This window comes from Empidonax traillii, unplaced genomic scaffold (assembly GCF_003031625.1).
Source record: "Empidonax traillii isolate 1590-97213 ecotype Southwest subspecies unplaced genomic scaffold, ASM303162v1 scaffold63:size2014119, whole genome shotgun sequence".
NCBI lineage: Eukaryota > Metazoa > Chordata > Aves > Passeriformes > Tyrannidae > Empidonax > Empidonax traillii.
Genome location: NW_020955256.1, coordinates 1,297,743 through 1,316,834, shown reverse-complemented (window position 1 = coordinate 1,316,834; position 19,092 = coordinate 1,297,743).

The window sequence follows — 19,092 nt, the reverse complement described above, 5'->3', positions numbered from 1 at the left end:
ACAACTGTAGTAAAGAAAACACCAAAGGATAACAGTAATTGCACAAAGAGGGACCTCGCACAACAATACAAAACAAAGAAAACTAACCTAGTAAATTGGAAACTTTAAACCAGGAATTCAGAAACTTCTAAATATTTCTTCTGCTAGTAATCATAGTTCCAAATTAAACTGGGTTAAACAGCCATGAAATAAGCAAAGTAGCTGTCTAATCGTACTTTGAAATGGCAATCTACAAATACTCCAGACTTCTAGATTTACTAGCTCCATCAAAAATGCATTTAGTACTAGCTGCCAATATTTCTAGGGACAAATGTATTAAATAAATACTACAGTGTGTGGCAGAATTTCCTCAAGGGGTGGTAAATGATGTGACTTCGCAAACTGATACAGTACCTCCTCCCTTGGTCCAGGGAAAGGAGCAAAAAAAAAAAGTGAGTGAGCCAAACACTTATTACAGCCCTTCAGACCTGATTAAAGTAAAATTCCAGGAAACATTTAATATCAAATATGCACAGCAACACAACCTTAATTAGACACACACATCTCTGAAGATATCAATAAATCTTTCCTTTTTGATAAGTCTGATTTAGTGTACCGAAATACAGGAATGTTTCTGAAACGTCATTCAAGGAAGCATGAGAAATAAACAAGCTCAAACATTTAAAACAACACCAATTAGCAGACCATTCTTTTTTAAAAAAAATCTGAAATGCAATTTTATTAAGCTTCAGTCAAACACAATAAAGACTTTGTTTTGAGAAGAATTGCATTTGAGACTTGAGAAACAGTTTCTGAGTTGGTATCTTCATTCACAGAAGGCTACATAAGCAACAAAATGTATTAGATGCTTTAGGTTTTAGCAGTGAATCAGAAAATAAATTTAAGGACAGACATCCCCATCTGAATTGGGTTTTTGTCTGTTTGTTCTTACCTTTGCATGAAACAGAAACTGAGAGGTCAGAAATGGTATCTTGTCTTGTGCAGCTATCTGGTAACAGCACCGTGTTCGGCTTAACCATGCATGTTCTTAGCAATTTCAAGCAAAGTCTTCTGTGTCCATTCATTTTCACTCCCTTTTGGCCATTTACACCACGGAAAAGCTTTTACAATTTGCTTAAAATTACCAAGAAAAAAGCTCCAATATCTCTTCTTGTAAAGGTTTCTGTTCCAATTCAGACATGGAGTGTTTGATTTATGTTGAATAGTGGCTTGCTGGTTGTATTTCAGAGGTGACAAGAGAAGAAAAAACTGTCACAAAGAATGACCTGGAGGAAGAAGTGAGATAACAATGTGTCTCCAGGCACAGGAGAGGGCTGGGGAGAAGGTTTGTGTCTCGAGCTGGTAACAGGTTTGGAATAAAGTTGTGACCTGATCCTTAAATCTCACATCATGCCATGACTGTTCTGTGAAGAAGCCCAGATCACCTGCAGAACAAGGTGATCTCTTTATTCTAGAATTATTTTCTTCCCAGCAAGGAAGAGCAGAATGAGCATTCTACACGAGTGCAACCTGTGAGAACACTCACCTGCATCTGTACTGATATAACTTGATTTTCTCACAATGGTTACCTGAGTATTGGTGGGCACAGTTTTTCCTGTGTGAAAGTGAATGGCCTCAGTTATTCTGGGATGCGAAGCAAACAATTACTTCTGTTCAGGTTCTTGTAATTCAGAGTAAGAATATGTGAGCATAAATTCAGCAGTGGATTTATACTGCAGTCAGTTCATGAAACCAGGTAACACTGCTTTTTAAACTAGAGAGAAGATTCAAGCCCACCTGATATTGATGGTGGGCTTAACTTGATTCAGTGATGCCATCATTTCATCCCTAATTTTCTACAACAATGATTAAAATTACAACATACCTTCAAAAGAGGCTTTTCTCAAAAAAAAAAAAAAGTATTTTTAATTTCGTAAGATTGTATTCGGGAGGTTTTTTAATTGTGTCTCATAAACAGTATCTGATATGTACAATAAAAATGGCAAATATTTCTTCGGCATTATTTTTTTTTTTATATTAGATATTTAAACAGATATTTAGAAGATCCCAGAATAAGCAGCAGTAGAACTTTAAACATGAGAAAACTTCACAATATCATTAACTGCAAATAAACTATCTTAAATTCAGCATTTTATATTTCTTCATGACATGACAACCTTAAGAGACATAAAATCAAAAGCACAAGACACTTTTTAAAAAGTTAAAAACCATGCAGATATTAACCGTGACATTCAAATGTATTACCAAAGAAGATAACTGATTTTTTTTTTTATATCACTATATTACTAATTATACCACATCAAAGGAAAACCTGTGTTTCAGCAGTGGTTTTACTGCATTAAAATCAGTGCCCACCCAGGCTGTCACACTATACTCAGTGAAAGGAGGTGGATACTGCATGATGTCCTCTTTGGTAATCCCTTTTAAATAATTTGCATGTGGTGCTGGACTATGTGCGTATTTCCCTTCTGTCCACTGGAATGCTGAAGTGGCCCATGCATTATGAGGCCTTTGATGAAGGGGGGCAGGGAAAGAAAAAGGCTCTAACTCAAGTACTTCTCACCCCTGGTCTCTAGCCTTCATAAATCTTGGGGGGAAGGCACTGTTGATGGAAACCTTGTATTTTCAAAAGTAAATTAAAAAAGGAGCATGCAGAGAAGACATTCCCAAGGGTAAGAACATTCAGAGATTTCTTCTATGTCCCCCCCTTGCCACTACCCCAACATGGTTAGGTCTTCCAGAACTTAAAAAGCATTGAGATGACTTTACCCCTTCTCACAGAAAGCCTCAGTCTCAGCAGATGGGAAGTAGGCCTTTTTTTATTCACTGCCAGAAAAACCCAAGTATTCATTGGAATCTGTGATGCACTTAAGGAAAAGAACAGTGAACGGCAAATAGCAAGAAATAAGCAAACTACTGCTGTGGGTGCCAGGTGACCTGCAGAAGAAAACCTTCTCTGAGGCAAGAAGGCAAATGTTCAGCAGTGCCTATAGGGGTCAGGAGCTATAGAGAGAAGGAAAGGATTTAGCATATGGCTTTAGTGCCTCTCAACCTCGGCAGCAGAAAAAATGTAACATGAAAGTAGAAAAATGCAAAGAATTGGAGCAAAGAACAAAATGAACCCAAGAGGAATTCAGAGGGTGGTGTCGAAGAACACTTGTCGTGGACGGGACAGAGCAGTCACAGTAAGGAGGTGATAAACAGAGTGCCAGAGGCATGACGGCATGTGCTGTGGAAAATTAAGTTTGTAACTACGGACATTTTAAGAATGCATTCATTCACTGAATACAGTGCAAAGAACACAATGTCTGGAGGGCTAGGGCACTGTTCCTCCCTGAAAAGTTAACCCACTTTTTCTTTAAAAGTTACTTTTTTGGTGTTAGACCATACTCTGATACATATCACTGAAACTTTCTCCCTCTTTTGCCTCTGTTGTACCGAGTAGAAAAGTTCTATAACTTTCCATCTGAATTTTTTTACCTGTGCTTCCATTACTAGCGTGTCTGTAAATAAACTCTTTGAGGATAGTGTGTTTTTTAGTGAGTGCATATTGATTATGTCACTAAAAGCAATGGTTACCCTCTATCCTCTGCTACTGCTCTTCCTACTATATTGCATAGATAATCTACCATATCTAGTGTTCTCTGTTCTCCCACCTACAAGGGACATATTCCCTCCCTTTTCCAATGCTTCTGTTCCTTTTTCTGTCCCCATAATATACATCTCATGTTAAAGTTCCTTTTTTCCACTTACCCTAATCTTCCATGCTTACATCCAAAACAGATATACCTCATCCTTACCTTTCCTTAGATCTAATTTACTACTTCTTCACAGTTCAACTTCTCACCCTCCTCCTACCTCTGAGTTGCAGGTGATGCCTTTAAAGTCTCTCAGGTGGGTACATCCTTCTTATTCCTTTCACCTGCCACTCTGACTTCAAACATGTAATTCAAACAATTAAATCTACTCAGTTTGTTGTTCTGCTACATCTCTTTCCATCTGTCTCACAACTCCTGACTTTCTAACATTCTGGCATCATTTCTTTCCTGCCTAGTTATCCAGACTTGTCTTGTAGTGCCCTGCTCTTCCTGATCTGTGCTAGTTTGATCAGCTTCCATGTGCCACATGTCCCCTTGTCCTGCAGTAATATCCACGCTTTTCTCATGGCTGATACTCTTGAATTGTGTATTTTGATGCAACCAATGTTACAGTATTTCCACTTTCCATTTTGCTGTGTTGTACAGACACACAAAGGTTTCAATTAGCCTGTAAGCTTGTCAGGACAAGGATCTTTCTTGCCTAAAATATAAGGGACCTTTTAAGCACATAACAAATGCTGAGATTTTGGCACCGTCTTATTTCCAGAGGCTTTATTTTGTGGAAAGTAGAGCTCAGTGTTTCCTCTCCTCCCCCATCTTTTCTTTGCTGTCTCTCCGATCCATTTGGATCTCCAGGCATAAACATGATTGCACCAGAGTTGTTTTGCAGCTCTATAAAATTGCATCAGACCCAAAGAAATCTAGAGGTTTCTGGGGTGGCTGTTTCTGTCTGTTTAAAGTAATACAACTTGCTGGCTGCCATGTCCTAGCGCACAGAAAATTTAAGTCCACATCTTATTCCAGCTACCTCTCCTATCAAATACAGGTAACGGAGAAGTAAGGAGTACAAATTAAGAGAAATATACACATCATGTTACCCTTCTACAAAGCGTTTTTCATCTTTTCTAAAATGAAAATTACGTTTTACTGTCTTGACTCATGCTTTGGATGTTTCTCAATTAAATCTTGTTACAAAAGTACCGTGTCTTTGTATCACAGACCAGAAGAACAATTAATCTGAGTTATGTCAGTCACGTTATGAAACTGCACCTTCACCCTCTGCCTTTCATTCCACTATTCAGTAAAGTCTGTATCTCGCTCTACTCAATACTAAGAGAAGGATTTCATTGCAGCATCTACATAAGCAAGAGTTAGAGGTATAGTTTGTATGAACAGCGCTGTAAAATGGAGGCGTTATTTAAATAACTTAGAAAATCTCCTTCAAGGCATACATTACACTTAAACGATCAATTTCTTCTGCCAATATTTCTGCAGAAAGTTGAATTGCTGATTATTGCAGCCTCCTCTGTGCATCAAATGGAATCTCGATCCCATATTCAGTTTCTCTGGTTTTCCAATAACATTGCTCAAATATACCGCCCAACTACATGCACATTACTCCATAAGAACAGATGGAGTTTATGCACAGCTGGCTTTTTTTTCTATAACAAATCAAAATGATCAGCTAGACAAGACAGAAATTTGCTAAAATTCTGAATTCTTTCTGCAAGTTTAAAGTTTTTATAAGTTATCATTCATTGATTATGCAACATCCATGCTCACAAGCATCTGTTGATTGCATATGGGAGTTTGTCTAAACTCCTTTTCTTATGCTATTGCAGAAAATAAGACACAAGTGTGTAACTTGATTAAAAAGAGAAGTGCTGCAGCAGCTTTGTTTGCAGGATGTGTTCCCTGCCCCTCTGACCTGGGGCAGAAGCAACCAGTAAGAGAGGATGTACTGTGTCATGCACAATAAGAACTCAGGGACAGACATGATAAAGCCAAATTTTCCCAGCTGGGCAGAAACAAGAGGAGTTGTGGCTAAGATTCAGTTCTGGCAACTTACAGGAAGATTATGAACAGTTCATAATAAGCAGAAGTCTTTCTGGCAACTTTTTCATACGTTTATGCAGATAATCTATCCATTTGGAAAAACTGCAGATCAGGTATATTTAAGGCTCCTGAAACTCGTGGATTTATTCCTAGTCATCAGAAGATGTGCTTTTAAATCACAGGGCTTCGTTAGCAGAATTCTAGCCTTCAGATTTCTGCCTCCAACCTCAGCTGCCTTTTTCAGTTCATTCAGCTCTGCAAACTCTGGAAAAGATGAATAAATCCTGGTTTGTATTCTTTCCTTTTCCTAACTATCAAAAATTCAAACCCAACCATTACATATGCAACATTTACTTAATGGCCTGCTTTGTCAAGGAGCACTGTTCAGTCCTTTTGAAAATGCCAGAAACACAGGAAAACAACTTTAAAAAATTTAGGAAAATTACTCTGACTCATTCAGTTTGTTTCCTTTTTTCTACCATGATGAAACACTGAGCTGTAAGAACAGAGGCTTCCCGGAAGCACTAGGGAATTCTTGTCACTGCTGAGTCCGTTAAATATATCACTATGTTGTGCTACTTTTTTTTCCTCCAGGCCTAGAATTACCAGGTTTTTAGGTTGCTTTCCCTAAAAGTGAAAGAGAGGAACATGCTCAAAAAACAATAGCAAAGTCAAGAAAATATTTATCACTGAAAAAAAAAAAAAAAAGCCATTCCTCCAGACAGCAGAAAGACAACCAGCCATGAACTTAAATCAGTAAAGGAGACGAGTTAACCTGTCATCACTTTCTGGATTTTCTATCCTGAGTGGAGATCAAGTTCCTGCAGTTCAAAACTTGGCACACTTTTCCCTTTCTCATCCATACTGCCTTCTTCAGGTATCTTCTCCTTTCTACTCCTATTGTCTAACTCTAGTCCTGGCTTTGAACTTTCTTATGTATCTTCTTATGTATTTTTAAAAAGCTTTTCCTCTATAAATCTCAAGCCATCTAGTCAATTAACACAATAAAATTAAACTCACATAGACTGGTTTTCAAATAGCACTTAAATCAAAGTTCACTATTTCTGTTTCAGACCTGAAATTCAAAAACCTTTTTTCCAAAAAAATCATTTGGTCTCATAAAAGGGATTTATTTCCTCTCTTGAAAGGAGCCATTCTTTTGCAAACACTACCAGCAGTGTGCTCTTGGACCTAGCTTTTGTATGTTGCTGTCCTGTGCTGTATATTGTATTTCTCTGATTTGCATCATGTATTACTCAAAACCAACACCTTGCATATTATAAGAATTTTATCAAGAATGCTCCACAAGTAACAGACTAACAGGATATCAGTTTTGTCATTGCTTTGCTAAAATTCGGTACAGCATTTTGCTTATTCATTGTACAGTAGTGTCTTGTTTAGGAGTAGCCTGATCCAAAAGGCACATTCAAAGTTTGTATCTAGACTTCAGAACAAAAGCAATGTTCAAGGCAAACTCCAAAGTCTGGGTGTACGTTTGTATTTTCACACCCCCCACCACACTGTAGCTCCTACAATGCAGTACAATAGGATTAATGTCTTAATTTCTAGACAATTTATTTTCTAATTTTGTCTGGCTCTGTTTTTTACTTTCACAATCCAGTGACTCTGTTGACACTGCAAGACAGGAGTAAGTCACATACACAATGTTGTGTTTGGATGCTGCAATATGTTACAGAATTCAGACAGAAATAGAAAATGGCAAAGCATGTGCAAAAGTCATCTCACAACTCTGCCAAGTCATTCTGGGTCTCTCTTAGGCTGGGTAGTATTTATTCAAACTATAGCAGAATATGCATCAATATTTTTTGTTTTAAATAATGAACATGGTCTGCTTAAAATAATGTTCCTTTTTCAATATAAACAAACCGCAGCCTCCATACGTTCTATATTTAATCCACTGTAGCAAGTAAGGGGGATGGAGAGATATTGCAGAAAATTTGCCCTGCTTCTGTTTCTTGACTTCCAAGAACTGTTGGTCTTTTAGAAATGAAAGGGGAAAAAAAGTCTTTGTATGTAGAAACTGCTGGGTGCTAATTTGACATGGCAATGAGATGAAAGTTGGATTCATGCTAGTTTCAACATCAGAGGATTGGAATGCAGCCTACTTAGCATAGAAGTCAAACAATTCGCTGGCAATAGATTGCTTTCCACTTCTAGATCTGCTAAATAAATAGAAAACTAATTAACAGTGTAGTATGGCAGATGTAGCAGGTTTGAATTTCATTAGAGCACTGGCTGAGAACCGAAAGAATCATGAAGTCATTATATGTCCTAGTGTGTCATGAACCTTCCTTACTGTCTTTTCCACGGGACAGACAAGATACTATTTATGTGCCCTCTACATAAGAATCTCCTGATACGTTTCCACTTAAAATAAGAAAGTATAAGCCCTTGAAATTATGTAAGTATTCTTTTCACTTTCCATAAAATAGCTTTTGTTCCGTAACAGCAGCGTTACATTTCTTTGCCTTGTGCATTTCTGTTCAGCTACTTAAAGTTTATTAAATATGTTTTTCACAGGGCATTTTTGTGTTTCATTATCTATATTTCTTTTTCCCTGATGAAAAGTGATAATAGATTGTATTTCCTGTAGTGTTATGAACAGGGATCACACGAGGCAATATCTATACTCACATTCTGAAAGGGGAAAAAAAAAAATTAAGGCATTTATTTTTAGACTTTTCCCCCTAAACACACATTAAACTGGACTTCCTATATCCAGAATTGCATAACCAGATTTAGCAGTATTAATTAACAATAAAAGTAGTGTTTAGCCCCATAAGAATCAATAAGATAATTATGTTACTTAGGAAATGGTAGTCATATGATTTTGCTTTCAGTGCATAATGAATAACATTAAGTTTTGTGCAACAAAAAGGTTTTACAAACCAAACCAAGCCCTAGGACCTGTCTGAAATTCTTCCAGGAAAGCCTGATTGAAGCCCTGTAGCAACTACCTGATTTTACTAACTCTTATGGGTATGTATATATGCTTGCAAACACATACTCATTTAATCAAGTACATGAATTCTTAAACAGTATACTCCCAGGACGTAGTTTTGGCTGGCATGCAGGAAATACCAGGACCATCTCTGTATTTTAATATTTGGACCTTGGAATATTTTTGCCACACTCCACATAGCTTCATTCCTAGGCAAAAAAAAAAAGAATTAAATGTCTTTCAAGTGGCCATTATAAAGTTAAGTGCTGTACATAAATATGCATGAGAAGTCATTATTGCCAAGAGATGATTCTCAAAAGGTTCAAGTGTCTCTTACTGAGATTTTCCTCCTTGCTCTATGGCAGTAGAGTGAGTACTTCAAAGATGTAGTTGCACCTCCAGATTTTGATTTCAGTGTTTCGGCTTCTACCCCTTCTGTTTTCTTGTGGGGTCTCCCAGTGATCAAACATACACTCACAGGTATTCCCAACAGTGGGTTGCTAAGACTTCACACTGGAAATTTACAGGGATGTAAGTATATCTTAGGGATTATCTGTACCGGGGGCCTAGCTGGGATCCCTATCAGTTCCTGGGAACAGCAATCACTGCTATCAGGCATCAAATGTGCTCCACAGCCTTTGCTTTCAGTCTCAGCAGAAGCCAACTTCAGAGTTAAGGAAATGTCTTGGATCCTCCTTTCCACATCATACAGCTGCCAGCCCATAGACCTCTTGGCCCCTGGTCAGAGACATCTGAGCGGCATCCATCCTGCTCTCAGCTGCTGCAGGAGCAGCCAGGGTAGGAGGGCAGCAAGGCGACTGCAGGGCTGGCTTGTTCACCACTAGCCTTCCAAGAACAATGGGAAAGTGCAGCATAATTGGGCAAGGCATGGAAATTGAAAGAGCAATTGTGAGTGTGATAACAGGGATGAGGAATGTAAACATACACTTCACTTAGCTTTGGGTTTCAGTCTATTCTTTGACAAGGCAAGGTCCAGAAAAGATCACGCTGTCAGTGAGTGTATTTAGACACATCTATAGCCTTCTGGGGTGTTTTCCGACATTGCTAAACAATTACGTCTCCCAGCAATTACTGTGGGAGCTGCATAAAGTCAGCATCTCTCTCCAAATCCTGAGGTAGACAGCTATCAAACACTCTTTTCAGCAGTTCCATTGTGTGCAGCATACCTACAGTGGCAGCAGCTGCACTTGTCAGATGCCATATTTACTGTGTATTTCCCCTGCCCTTTGTGTTTTTTCCACAGTTCTTCCAGTGGGGATTTTGGCTCTCTCACGTGCATATTAGCTTGGTATGATGTCATTCTTCCAACTGCACAAACCTTTCCAAAATGCTTGTCAAACCTGCAACTGTTGCCACATTTTCTCATTTTTTGGTTTGGCTTGGTTTTTTGTGTTTTTTTTGGTTGGTTGGTTGGTTTGGGGTTTTTCTTTCTGAAAATGTGTGGGTAGAAGTACAAAATATGCATTCCCAGCCTTTACTTATATGCATCAGAAAAGTTTGCTCTCTTCTTAACACAGGGTAGCCTGTTGTAGGTGACTACACGGTCCTTGGCTGTTGTTGCTCCTTTTCCATCAAGTCAATTAGTCACATCCTTTGTTACAGATGGTTGCCTTGTCGATAACCCAAAAAGCAAATAGGTCCTTCGCTCCTGATAATAAGGCTAATTTACTCCCCCCTCCTCCTGATCTCAATTTATGCCACACGACATGATTAAAACGAAACCTGTAATTATTTTTGTTTCAGTTTTTTTGTTATGTTTTTAGTTTCTTGTAGTAACATGGTATCCCCTCAGCACATCTAATTCCAGAGCCATGGTTCAACTTGGGAGTATATTGGCTCTTGCTCTTTGGTTAATGCATCCATTTCTTGAGTTATTGTCTTTGCATCGATCTTTATCGATTCAGTTAAAAGATGTTATCCTCATCTCCATTTCTGTGAGGGAGATGTGCTTGCATTACGGGACCTTTAATGGCAGGGTTATCTCTCCTGTCATAGCCTTCATCTGCAATGTATTTTACTGATTATTTTTCATGAGTAATCCTCAGCAGAGGCTGCTCAGGAGATGGAAAATTATTCGTGTCTGACGCTCTTGGGTATTTTGCACTTAGCTAATGAACACACCCATGCAACATGGGTCACTGCTGGCTTGGACCTATTCTTTCTTCTGTGCTAAGGAAGGATGTTGTCAAACCAGTAAATCTATCCAGGGCATGCAAGGAACGATACCCAAAAGTATGCACGTTAATCGAACAAAATTAAAGATGCAGTAAAGATTTGGTAACATTGTCTGAGAACAGCAAGGGAAAGAGCAGAGGAACAGCTGGCAGAAAACTTCCCTGCTCTTTTACAGCCAGATGTTAAGCAAGGCAAGTGCTCAGACAAGAAGCTTTTTGGAAACAAGGGAAATGACATAGTGTCAGGAGGTTCACTTCCTCCGCACAAAAACTGTCTGGTTTCCAAAAAAACCCAACCCTTTGCTAATGAAAATGTTGCAAATGCAGCAAAAGTAGCAATAGATGCTTTTTTGCTAGCTCAGCAAGAAAAAAAAAATAAAGGAAAGAAAAAGGAAAAAAAATAGGATTGTTTTTTCCTCTAAGCTAGAATCACCGATGTTTGTGCACTAGGACTGCAGTGTTTGCTTGTCAGGCTATGGGCTATCTGTTAGATGGGAGAGCAACCCCCAGCAAGTCAGTGGTGGCAGCTTTGTTTCCGAAATGATCTTTGGACAGCCTGGGAGCTCGTGTCTGAACACTTAGTGCATTTTAGGGAAATGAAATTCTGACTCCCAAAAATAAAAAAAGGGAAATGAATCTGACCAGCTTTACATCGATTTAGCTTTCTGCTGGTCTGTGGCATGTTTCAAACACCAGTTCAGCTGCCTTTTAAAAAGAAAATTAGAGCTGGGGCAAACGCTGGCTCGGCAGCTGGGTTTGCCTGATAAATACCCATTAGATGCATCAGCCTCCAAGAGCCTCAAAGTCAAACATAATCTCTGGAATTTTAAGCCTCATCTTTCCCTACCATCTTCCAGCTTCTCCCTAACGAACTATTAATTTTAAAACAATATGTCCATAATCCTATCACCGTTCTGTATGGTCACCAAATCACAAGACGAAACAGATCCTCAAGGAAAAATTCATGTCCCTGCATTGTCAGTAATGAATGGAATTATTTCATGCTTCACAATGCCCTTGAGGGGGAGTCATACCAATTAACATAACTGGGTTTTCTTATTACATGATTGAAATTAATGAGAGGAGAGGAAAAAAGGAGAAAAAAAAAGGAAGATGGTACAGGGTGGTGTTTTGTACAGCATTTTGATCAATAAGTTGAGGATGCATGACTATATTAGCAAAGCCCAGCCCTTCAGAGGTAAAAATTGCCTCAGTACTAAGAAATTTGGGCTGGTTTTGTCCATGTAAGTTTGTCAGGACTGAACTCTATTTCAAAATAAGGTTTGTTTAGTATTTAAGTCCTCATGTTTACACCAGGCATGTTACTGCCTGAGTTGACTAGGGGTAAAGATCCCCCACAAGAGAAGTCCACACCTGCTGATGGAAGTGTAAGGTCATCACTGTAAATGCCTAGACTACATGGAAGAATTTAATGCTCAAGGAGGCTTTGCAGCCATAGCAAAGCAGCTCTGACATCCCTTAATTTCTTGCTATCTATACACACAAATACAAAACTAATTCCTTTGAAGATAGGTAAATGCCAACAGCAGTTGGGTTAGAAGTTAGGATCCCTTATTGACTTTGTCACAGTTGCGAGTTAATAAAGATTTTTGGCATCTTTTTGAGGGCTAGATTCAGGAAAACATGCATTAGGATGCAGCTGGCATCTCATGGTCTCTCTTACACCTTGATCTACATGTCATTTACAGTAACAGCTCAACAATACCAGTTTGAAATACATAGGGACATTGATACAGTAAAATTCATGCACTAAGGGAAGAATTTCCTGCAGGGAAAGGCAAGCTACTTACAGCAGCTCACCGTAATCATCTAAATTCAGTGTCTAACTGGGACTGTCAGGCTGCCTCTATCAACCCCACAGCATTCTGCCATCAGCTCAGGGCCCTGGGGTATCACCCTTTCCTCTCCTCTCATGCTGTGGCTGCAGAGAATGTCGCTACCTTCTTTTTGTATCAAGGTCACGGGGTCCTGAAGATGATTCTTCAGAAACTCCTCTGTTAACTGCACTACATTACCTTCCCTCTGAAACTTACTCACTGTCATTTTCCCACCAGCCAAATAATTTTTTGTCTCACAGTTCCCCTTTCTAATTCTCAGGTCATCCAGTTTCACCAGGCATCTACATTTCCTAAGCAGGAGAACTAAGCATTTCCTTTATCTGGGACGTAATTCAATTTAATCAAAGAAAGATATCAGTCAATCTGGCATAACCTACTGCAGTAAGCTGAAATCTAGCATTTTCTTCCAATTTCTCTTACCTCCATGTATCTGAATATTCTTCCTTTCAGAAATTCTGCTAGAGCTCTACATGCCCTTAAGGCTGCCCATTTTCACTTACTTATCGTCCTTCAGCCTCCCTCCTTCTGCAGCTGAACCCTGGAACCCAAAACTTCAATATTAATATGTTCAATCTTTCCCACTTTCCATGTCATGCTGAAATAGAAACAGCAGCAGGAGGACACCTGAGCCATGTGGGATGGTCTTGCTGGGCCCCTAGCTCTTGTTCTCTCTGTGGACTGATGGCAACACACAAAAATTAGAAAAGATTTCCTTGGAAGGAATCTGAAAAACCTAATTCAAGAAGGTGTGACAGAGGAGAGCTATAGGCTGAAACACTCCAGGAAGAGAGAGCAAGCTTCGAGCTCAGTGTCCCCACATCCCAGCCACGTGCTGATTACTGTCATAAGAGGAGGTTGCAAGAAGTCAGCTGAAAGGAGCGCCTGCAACCCGGCTCCAGCTGTGCTCTAGTTCCACAGCAAACTCCACATGGAAAGAGGTGTTGAACCACCTTATGCCACTAGGTATGTGCAGCACTTCTTGTAGGATAATTGCCAACTTAGTATGAAACAAGTTTTGGATCCCATTGCTTTGGTAGCTCTGTCTCCTCAAGCACAGTAAATGCAAGTGTTAAGGTTATGAACTCCATCAAAGTACATAAAAATTAGATGTTGCAACATTCATGCCCAGTTCTTTCATTCCCTGAACCTTAAAAAGGAACACAAACAGAAACTTGGCTGCTACCCTCAGATATTTTTCCTATGCTGACTTGCCCCACCTATCTCCTTAAGGCACCTTTACCTTGACTTTCTTTTTCCCAGCTTCAAATTTTTTTCAGGTTAAATTCCATATACCAGTGCAAATATCTCCTGCTTCCAAAAGCCTTCCTCCTCCTTACTCTCTGATGCCTCTTTCTTTGATGTCTTTTCTTCCTTGTGCTCTTTCTTCCAAGTGACAGCTGCACAGTGCTAACAAAGCTCAATATATAAGCATGTCACTCCATTATCCACCCCTACCCTAAATAATCACTACATATATTTTATCATCATCTGGATTCAATAAGCAAGCCCAGCATCCAGGAACTCAGTGATGCACACTCTCATCTTAGACAGTGATGTCCCATGGAGCACTGAATCCCTGAACTCTTGAAATTTGAGGATGTTAAAATTAACCTTTTATTCCTCTTAACCTCTATTTTTCTTCTTTCAGTTAATGAAGTAAAAGAATTGGTGTTCAGTTATATTTGCCTTTCTGGTAATGATAATCAGTTGTCTCAAGTGCTCCCTGAAGTTGATAGACACTTCTTCCTCCATTATTCCCCTTTAAAGTCTGGGATTCAGCAATGTCTCCTCTTAACTTCTCTGGTACCACTCCCATAGCCAGCTTAAGTTTCCTGGATGATTTCATTCCTTTGACATCTGTTTTTTAAAATAAACCTAGGGTGTAAACAACACACTTTTTTAATAGTACTTTATCTAGCTGGGTTTGGTCAATTATTTGATTTCCTGGTAGCCTTTAGAGTTAATAATTTTTTTTTATTTTCTGTCCTTGAAAATTCATAGAAACTGAGACAGACTTAACATCTCTCCCTACTGAATACTGAGGTACAAGTAGTAATTCACTTTCCTGGCAATATCCCCCTTTTTGTCAAGGTAGCCTCCCTGTTGCTCAGGAAGATGATGGCTATCTCCCCGGCTGACCTTTGCCTTCCCACATACCAAATTAATAAAAACTTTTGTCGTGTTCACATCTTTTTCTTCTTTTCCTGTCTCAGCTTTTTTTGATAGTTTTCTTGCATTCTTCTTTTGCAATTGGCTCTTCTACCCACTCCTGCAAAGCTGACCCTGCTGATTTATAGGTCTCATTTTAGTCTCCCTTTATTGCTCTTTTCGTTTCCCCAGTCAACCACAGTGGTCATCTCTACTTCAAGTAGAATTATTTCTCAACGGTGTACAGATTTCTTGATTTCAATATACCTTTGAAATTTCCTCCCTGTATTCTACCTCTTCACTGCCTTTTGCCATTTGTTGAAGAAGACATATTCCCCTCTCAGTGTTTTCTGAGAGTTCAAAGCTTTTGCACTTCTAATTTTGGGGAGTCACATGTTCCTGATTTCAGAACTCACTAAGTTTGGCCTATGTTTTCGTATCCTTCTCTCTTAGCTCTTTTGCATGATGCATGGCTTATCTGGGCAGATGCCAAGAGCCTCAATGCCAGCCCACAGCTTTAACTATATATTCATAGTCTTTGCTTATACTTCCCATACAGCACATAAATGCTTCCCAGATACGAATGTGCTTGTTTTCGCACCACTCTATGAGTAAAGATAGTGTTATTATTTACATTTTATGAAGAGGGAAACCAGGGTACAGAAGTGATGATCCACATTTGTGAATGAAATTAAGAGCCTAATTGAGTTGAAAATAAAAATATCTTCTTAAGCTATTACTTTTTTTTCTCTCAGAATCCCAGCTGCTTTTCTGAGAAGCTTCCCATTTTTTAATGCCTTCAAGCCCCCTTGTCCCACACACAAGTCCTGCCTCCACCAGCACCATTTTGTTCATTCCTCCTGCCCATGTAATTCGCTCTCATTTTCCCATTTCCTTTCACACAGACCCTTAATGTATATGTACTTAATACAGCTGAAGGCTGGGCCAGCCTGCAGCCAGCATCGCTTCCAGCAAGGCAGCCTCAGGACTCTGATAACAAGGGTTTATTCAACTTGTTTTTTACCCACACCACCTAAAGCATGGAGAACACAGACATGAGCCATTACTTTGTAGTGGTTTAAAATATTTAATTCCTCAGTGGTGGGAATTTGCTTCCTACACAGATGCAAAAAATGAGGAGATGAACCTTATGAACAAACCCCAGCACATGTAAGAGGAAGTTGCTGCTGTAAGCCCCAAGCCTCCAGCTCCATTGCCAGCTCCTCCTGGAAGACTGTAAGAATTGAAGAGCCTCGAACTTCCCCTGCTGAAAACTCACAGAGCCATTTCTGCCCAGACAGATACAAAATTATGGTCCGTTACAAAACCAATATATCCCCACCTTTCCACCATTTCCCCAGCCTTTCCTCTCTTGCTTGTTCCCTGAAGATGCATGTTCTCTGCCAAAATGAACCCAAGGAGAAGCCCAGCCTGGCTATGCCTGCAGGTGCAAGGGGTCAGTCAGGGCTGCAGGCTGTGCTGGCTGACCAAAACACTGAACTCAGGGTACAGCCTGTTCCTGGTGGCTCTGTCATCCCCAGCTACACAAAGGATTATGTGACAACACACGGGGTGGCATGCAGTTCAGGTGCTCTGGACTGAATTTCTCTGGATCTGTTCTGTTACAGCTGTTCCACACCGTAAGATTTTGTCACACGTTTGAACACAAACCTGGGAACCAGGGATCAGACTGTGCTCCTCTTTTAGTTAGTGGAGGTCAGTCAGCACAGTCAGGGGAGTCAAGATTTGCTTAACATGGAGATGTCCCTCTGACTGGCTGATGTGCTGACCCTGTTGACCACCAACTTGCTGCATATAGGACCAGCTCCCCAGGCCAGGGCAGGGGATGTACACCCAGATCTCCTAGCATAGCAATGCACCCCTTGGGTCATAGGATTTTTCCTGCTGTCTCCCAGGTTTCTGGCACAGGTGACATCTGAGTCTCATCTACAGATGGGCAGAAATGGTGCTCAAGGGGAGGAATTCAGCAGGAGCTCACACACAGGACATGTGACAGACAGCAATGCTCTGCCAACAGACAGAACAAGACAGATAAAGGGAAATTAATGAGGAGCCACAGCTCTGCCTTCACCTACATTGCCAATTGATTGCGAATGCCCCTGTTTTATCAGGCACTCAGTAATCGTGCAGCAGTCTCAGCACTGGGCAGTTTATGGCGCTTTCCAGTTTGCTGTTACAGTAAGATGTTAATATTTTGAACAATCAGGTACTCACCACCATAAAATAAAGCTAAGCACTTTAGATCCTGCTTAACAAGCCTACTAATGCACTATTGAAATCAATGACACATTTGAACAGTGAGAACTGCCCTGAAGCTTTTTAAAGCCTGCTGTCCTTATTTTTCATTTCATGAGCAGAATTATTCCTTCCAGGAGGGCACCTTCTGTTTGAAAGGCTGCGGGACCAAAAGCACAAAAACAAGGACATAGATTGGTTGGTAACAAGTGCCAGCAAATAGCATCCAAGAAGTTACTCGGTCTTGCCCTACCTCAGTTTCTTCAGCTTGCTGAGAGTCAGATATAAACACAGAAATGGTCTTCTCTAGAGCTCAGGTGCTTTGTGACTTGTAGATGGATGGAAATGTGGTTAAATTAAAGGTTACAGAGAATTATTCTTAAATGGGCTCCAGTGATGTTTGTTTACGCAATGCAGACTCGAAAAAACAATTTCAGATAAAACATATATCAAAAACATTTAAGCAAGAGCATCTGTCACAACCTAAAATATGGAATTCTGTGAGAGGTGAGAAAAAGAAAATTGGAACTGTATAATCACAGGCAGGGAAGGACAATGGGGAAATAATGACAAATCAAATATAGCAACTTTTTCTTTCTCAAACGACACTTCTCATCAGCTAGCTTATGTCAAAGGAAAAAGGAAAAAATCTCCTGTGATTTTTGTCTATTAGATTTTGCTCCAAATACTTGCCACAGTCTGGAGCTGTGACTGCAAGACAGCCGAGCTCTGCCACTCTCAGCTAATAGGTTTGATTGTTCTCCCTGAAATTATACTCACAGATACTGACCTGTGAGTCAATCTGCCACTCAGCTTTGCGCTGCAAAGACAGGCCCCCAGACGAGGCGGCGGGTGAGCGACACGTGCAGACCGACAGCCTGCAGCTGAGCTCAGCCACCCCACGGGCGATGCTCCTGCCTCTCTGCTCACCTCATGGTGTTGATGGTGAGATAAGTCACTGTGATCCACAAAGTGCTGGTGTTTAGTATACAGTATTTATATTTTATGAATGTTAACAAGCAAGAAGCCCTGCACAACTGAGCAGTTACAAGCTCAAAAGGCTTTGTGAGATATTTTCTCTAAGGGCTCATTAATGTGGTCTTTTAATGGAGTACTTGCATATCTGAATCTTTAACTGTAGCTATAAATAGAATTTATAAGCACTTGACAGTGTGTGGCAAAGCTGTGTTAGCAGTCCTTGCCCTGCTTTTTTTGCAAGTTCCATTTGCAAAAGATATTTAAGAGGTGGAATTTAAACATTTCCCAAAATGTAGACTTGTATACATGCTAATAATGCTGCATAGCCCATTTCCACTGGGTTTAATGCATTTGGCATGTTCCCTCAATTAACAGAGCATCGCAACACCTCAACAAAACAGCTGGTATTCACATGCTATTGAAGGGAAAATTGGAGTATAAAGAGGTCAAGCTACAACCCAAATGTCCCACAGCAAGTTAACAGGAGAGCAGGGGCAGGAACCAATGTGCTTTAATTACCCACCCTAATCATTAAACCCAGAGACACAAGTTCTGCCATTATTTTCACTGATGTTGAAGTAGAGTCATTCCACTGGCACTGACTGATGTAGTGAACAGCAGGATTTACCCTACCGTACTGAGTTCCCTTGCTCTGCAAAACACCCACACTGCACTGACCATGTGGCTTTTCCCCCTTTCTTGATGATTGGTTTAGAGTGATGGCACTTTCAGCTCACCAGCCCACCTGATGCAACCTTACATGTAGTTTTGTCAGCCTGAGTGAAGAACCAAGAGAATTACCCAGCTTAATTTACTATACAGGAGTGTTGGTTTATGATGATACAATAAAAGCTGCTGGAGAATCACAACTTTTAATAAATCATCGTATAGTATTATCCATAAAATTGCCATTTCCATGTGCTGCAGTGCTTGTATCAGCTCTCCTGTTTTGCCTGGCCACCTGGGGCTGTGCACATGTAACACACCAGCACCATGTACAGGCTGTTGCCCCATGCAAAGAGGCAATCACAGGTCAAGCT